This window comes from Alligator sinensis, unplaced genomic scaffold (assembly GCF_000455745.1).
Source record: "Alligator sinensis unplaced genomic scaffold, ASM45574v1 scaffold187_1, whole genome shotgun sequence".
Taxonomy (NCBI): domain Eukaryota; kingdom Metazoa; phylum Chordata; order Crocodylia; family Alligatoridae; genus Alligator; species Alligator sinensis.
Genome location: NW_005841861.1, coordinates 4,491,552 through 4,497,199, shown reverse-complemented (window position 1 = coordinate 4,497,199; position 5,648 = coordinate 4,491,552). Strand labels below are relative to the sequence as shown.

At 39.0% G+C, this 5,648-nt stretch overlaps 1 long non-coding RNA gene across 3 annotated transcripts in view; it reads right to left on the bottom strand.

The window, feature by feature from the left end:
- LOC112551937 overlaps window positions 1-4,723 on the bottom strand; it is a 43,484-nt gene extending 38,761 nt beyond the window's left edge. For 2 of the 3 annotated variants that reach the window (XR_003096275.1, XR_003096276.1), the window contains exons 1-2: window positions 4,388-4,723; window positions 2,050-2,189 (exon numbers count right to left, since the gene is read on the bottom strand). This is a non-coding gene — a long non-coding RNA (uncharacterized LOC112551937). The remainder of the gene's footprint in view (window positions 1-2,049; window positions 2,190-4,387) is intronic. The other variant, XR_003096277.1, reaches the window with a different exon arrangement.
- Window positions 4,724-5,648: the final 925 nt, after the last annotated feature.

The window sequence follows — 5,648 nt, the reverse complement described above, 5'->3', positions numbered from 1 at the left end:
TTAAGGTTTTTTTTGCAAATCCATCTGTAATAGAACAAAAAAAGTTGGTTCCAATTTTTTAAAATATAAATTTGGAATAACTCTAAAAGTGCCTGGATCTCCTCCAGAGTTACCCCAGAGTAAGGATCAGATATGCTCCCAGTGGCCATGTCCAGACTAATGTGGACATGTGGTATGTGGTGCCACAGAGCACATACAGGTGTTCCCTGTGCTACTGCTTTGTTGTGTGTGGGGTGGGAGTTTGACCCTAGGAGATCCAGGGTCAAAAAAACCCACATCAAAAAAAAAAAGAGGGGTGCTGCATGTGGCAGCAGCATACGCCACCCAAAACTGGTGCCTGGCTGGCTGGAGCCATGCTTAGGCTGATGGCCAGGCTTCCTGTTGCATGAGTGCTGTAGCTGCAGCTCCTGGAAGCCTTCAGGACAACAGATAAGGCTGCTGGGGCTGGTAGTTGCTGGCCCCAGCCTTCCCTACCCAAGCCGAGATAACTTGCCATGCACCAGGGTAACACACATTCCCACTCATCTGGACACGCACAGTGAGGTCAGCGGTGGAGCTCTCATGGACTTTATTGGAAGGAGATATAAGCCCCAGAATGTTTGCTCTCAGGAGAAGGTGAATTGGATTACTGCGAGTAAGATGAAGAGAACTTGGCCCTAAGTGAAAGCAGGATTTGGCACTGTTCTTTATGAGTATTTTTCAACATTTCAAAGGCTAATTTTAAAACAAATAGTTAACATGTAAAGCTGTGTATTCTACAAATCATGTATTCTAAAATGTACTTATATCCCAGTCTGCTGCTCATATAACATTACAGACTTCACTTTCATCTTTTTTTTTTTTTTTTTTTACAAGGAACCCCTAATGACAAATGCAGGCAGCTTAGTGATACCAACAGACCACAATCTTAGCATGTGAATTAGTCATCATACAATAAGTTCAGGGGTCAGGCTTAAAGAAACAGTGCAAAGTTGGCAAATGCTAGTTGGGTGAGGTGCTCTCCACTTCAAAGGGTCATTATACTTACTCCCCAGAATTCAGATCACAGAAACAGCTGGCATTGTCATTTGTGGCAGTAAGACTTTTTTTTTTGTAGCAAGATAAAGTTTCACTACTTTGTAAAACAACAATTTACTTTAGAATGACTTACCCTGTAAAACACAATAGGAAGCAGGAATCCACAGAGTACTACTTTGCTATTATCATGCAAGTAGACATGACCTGTGACAACCCACACTGAAGACAACTTAACCCCTTGCTCCTTGTCTGAAAATACTCCATGTAGTCCACTTGTCACTGACAGTCAAGGATCTCATTTTCCAAGAAACCTTTACATGCCGTTCTGCCTTTTTGTTTGAATATTTCTTCCTTTCACATTTCTAAGGTGCTGGGGATGTAGTTATAAACTTGGCCCCGATATTTACATTCAAACATCAAATTTCCCTTTTGATCTTGGAGCATCTCAGATTTGAGCTAAAGTTAAAGTTTCACATTTAGTTTACAGGTAGACAGGACCGGCTGGAATTCCTTGTGAATGCAAAACCAGAGCTTTGTCTAGGCTTAGATTCTGTCACCCTCACTTTACTCCACATGCTGTTCTGTTGGTTTTTCGACAGCATTAGTCAGTGCAAAGTGCTACTCTGGGTTAGCAGGGGTGTCTGAATCTGGCTTACAAGAGCTCTTTGATTCAGAAGAAATTTTAATCATGTGAGGAGACTTGTTGAAATAAAAGAGGCTGTCTATGTTAGTGCATTCCTGAATTGGGGCTTAGCAATGGGGCATAACATAATTTGAAAAGTTTTAAAATAATTAATTTAAATTTTATCATTTAAAACATAATAATTTCAGCCAGTGACTTATGCAGTTTCTTTCCTCAAATGCTAATCGTTCACGTGCCTAGCTGCACTGCAGATTAATGTCTTCAACATGTTGTCATTTCATCATTATAATTATTAATAGACTTCAGCTTACAGGGGATGGAGGCTTATCTGCCAAATGCCTCATTATCAAGTGACTGAGACCCAATAAGTACTTAGCAGCATTCCTTACCAAAAGAGGACATGATGATGGGCCTGATCCAACTTCCACTAAGGCCAATGGAAAACTTACTGGCTTTAATGGGAAAACAGCCAAGTCCTGAGTCACTTTCTGTCTTCAGGTATTTTTTTTTAAACCACTTCTTTTAATTCCTAAAGAGAGGAACAACATGAACAAAACATTAGCTTCTCTCATCTCACAATGTGTTCTGCAACTTCTGGAAGGAAACCTGGACACTGGGAAAAATGCAACGGAGAAAAAAGAGCCACAATTTAAACCATATGACAATGCCTATTTCTTCATTCTCTTTGTCATGCTGTTTTACTCGTTCCTGGCATTAACTGTCTTTTTTGGTTATGTTCGCTCCAAGAAAGCTATTTCAAAGAAAGATCCTTACCAGGAGTTCATTGAGGATAAGGAAAGGAGCAAGAAGTGGAACACAACCCGGCCAGTGGTGGTGAAATTTGACTTTGAAGAAGAAAGTGTTCTTTGAACTACTAAAACCAAAATACACTGAAAAATGCACTGGACAATCTCTCTTGCCTACATATCAGCAGAGGATCTGTACATTCATCTTTTTCAGCTTTATCCAGCACAATAAGCCAACTAATGCTTAGAAATAGGTAATGGAAAAGAAGTTTCACTTAAAAAAAAAAAAAAGAATGCATGTACTTGCAGGAATGGAACTTTTATAAGTACTGGATAGCCACTTTTACTTTAAGGAATAAAACTGAAATAAATATAGCCATTTTTGGAATCCTTAGCATTCCACTTTGGAAGAAAAGGAATGTGTATACTTCATACACCGAATATAATTTTTATATATGGAATGGAAAACCTGATTTGTGCATGTATAGCAAATGTACACCACCCTCTCGCACACATGGTTCCAAAGGAATGTTGTTGCTTATAGTTTGTGCTTTTGCTGGAAAATACAGTACCTCTCAATAACAGCAGCATGCCTTTTACTTAGACTAGCTAGTACTAATTAACGTGCAAATATAGTAAACATGTCTTGCCTTCCCCGCCTTCAAAGATTAATTTTACATACAATGGCAACAGTTTCAAAAGGACATTGCCAAATGTAATTAAAATGCATTTAAGAGTAAAACCAGTTATGTGTTCAAAGAATGCTCTGTCTCTTGCTTTTCCTTCTCTTAGATGTATTAATTATTTGGTAATATCCCATATATATATATATATGTAAAAAAGAAACTGCCTGCCTGGATATACAAACCATGTAATTTTACTTGTTATAAAGGATGACAAGCTTCATTTCAGAGTTGTGTGGCCTATTCCCCTATTTAATTAATTTTTGCTCCTCTTGTTTTTAATATTAAACTCATGAATATAATATGAGAAAACACTGATTTTTAAAAATAGTGTGACCATCAAATACATACTATATAATGTACATACAATGTTATAACTTCGTAATATAATAGCCAATAGATATAGAATTTTCCTGAGACTCTATTTGTTCATGGCCTTGTATTGGGTCATTATAATTTACAGGCATTTACTTCTAATAGAACCATATTAGTATGCATATTAAATTAATATTCTTATGAATCCTCTTACATATTTCAGGAACTATTAATGTATTAACTAATACAACTAATAGTGTACAGTTCTACTTATCGGTTCATGAGCACAATATGATTTTTCCCTCAGGATGCTGTATATAGTTAGGTTTATCTGGATATGCAATAAACTACAGCTGAGAAAATTATTGTCAATCAATAAAACATGAAGAAACTAGCTTTTTTTTTTGCTTAAGTGAGCTCAAATTGGTTAACTTCAAATATATTGGTTAACATTTAAGTTTCTGTATGCTGTTGTGTGTGTGGCTGTTTTCTTTTTCAACTTCATGGATTTTTGCATGAAACTTTTTTCCTCTGGTATTTAAGCTGTTTTAGTTGCATGGTGTTAGTTAAGTCACATTTAGTTTGCTCAATTATTGGATGTGCATTCAAGTGCTTCTGGTGTAAAAACTTACTTGCAAATGTACAAATAAATTCATTAACAGTCATGTTATACAAACATCTGTGTTAGTAAAACACAATTGTATGAATGAGTCCAAACTGCAAGCACAGGAAGATGCAAACACACCAATATGAAATTATTTAAAAGGGAAAGTAACTTTCACAGATGTGTGTGTTTTTATTATCTGCCCACCTCCAATATAAGTAGTTTGACTTACAGAATGAAGAGGAATATTGCAGATAAAACACACTGATATTTGTAAGACTTACGCGGACTCCAGTTTGTTTAGTTACAATTGTTTGGGATAAGGAAATGAAGATCAAAGTCATCACAGTTTTACTTGAAGCCAACTAGCTGGGCTTACCTGAAAAGAAACCTAAGGTTGGTTGGAGTATCCTAAGGACTGAGTAAATGAGGAGACTTGTTCTGTAGAAAACTGTGCCCTTGAAGACTGTTCTTTCTCTGTGTGTTTTAATGTTCTATGTCCTTGAGAGAAGTCGTCTCATATTTTTGTCTTGCTCTACATGTATTTAAAGTGTTGTTACAAAAGTGACTGGATAATGACTGGAAAATTAAAGATCACTTGGCAAAGTTAACTTAAAGCTCACCGCCATTTATTTTTGCAAGTGGTTTTAGCTTGATCTGATGGCTGCCTGATAATTGGGTTTGTCACATCTTATTTGACAGTCTTTGTAATGTGCTGCTATTGTGTAGCTCATTTGGACATGCTCATGACTTGTTCATAATAAGATTGCAGGCTCTTGAGGCAGGGAGTTTGCATTTCTGTATGTGCCAGCAAGAGAACTCTTTCCTTGCCATCTCCCTTTGCACATGTGACTTAAAAGGACATGTTGGCAATGTTGTTATTCTTCATTCTTATACTGTGTGTGTACCAAAATGAGCAAGTCCCAGCCCAAAAGAAACTATATTGCAAACAGACAGGTAAAGTGCAGTGTTGCTGAATTGACTCCAATAAAGTTATATTGGCCTAGGTACAGACAGCAAAAAGCCCATGGCTGAATCAATTCAGTCTTTGCAGGTTAGTCTAAGTTGCACAGCATCAGCAACTGGTGCCTCCCAAGTCTGGGGGCAGCACCAGACCACCGATTGGGGGGGTCCCCCAGCGGCTGATACCTGAGCCTGAAAGTGCACTTGCATCGGCACTTCCGGTTTCGCCACTGGCGTTTCCAAGGGATGCCCGGCCAATCTCAGGGGGTGCACATGCGCCCATGTGCACCCCCTATGTGTCGCCAATGCTGCACAGATTAAATCAGAACAAAAGTGAGCAGACATTTACCTTTGATTCAGGAAATGCAGCCACATACCTGCAGTGGCTCAGGCCAGAAGCCAGGGGGTGCTAGAGCATGGCTCTCTGTTCATTTCCTCTTCCTACTGTCCCAGAGGTCTCTGGGGTTTGCATTCCAGAATTACAGCAGCAGGACTCTGCAGGGTTGCTGATCACTTCATCTTTCTGTTTCCAGGTGCCTTTGGGATTTGTGGTCCACAGCTGCAGCCAACAGTAAATTTGAGTGGGGGAAGGGGTGTTTAACCCCCTTCCAAGACCCCAGCCAGGGTTTGCCTGGGGGGAGCAGTCCCTACCTGTAGACTGGCTGCATCCCCAGCCA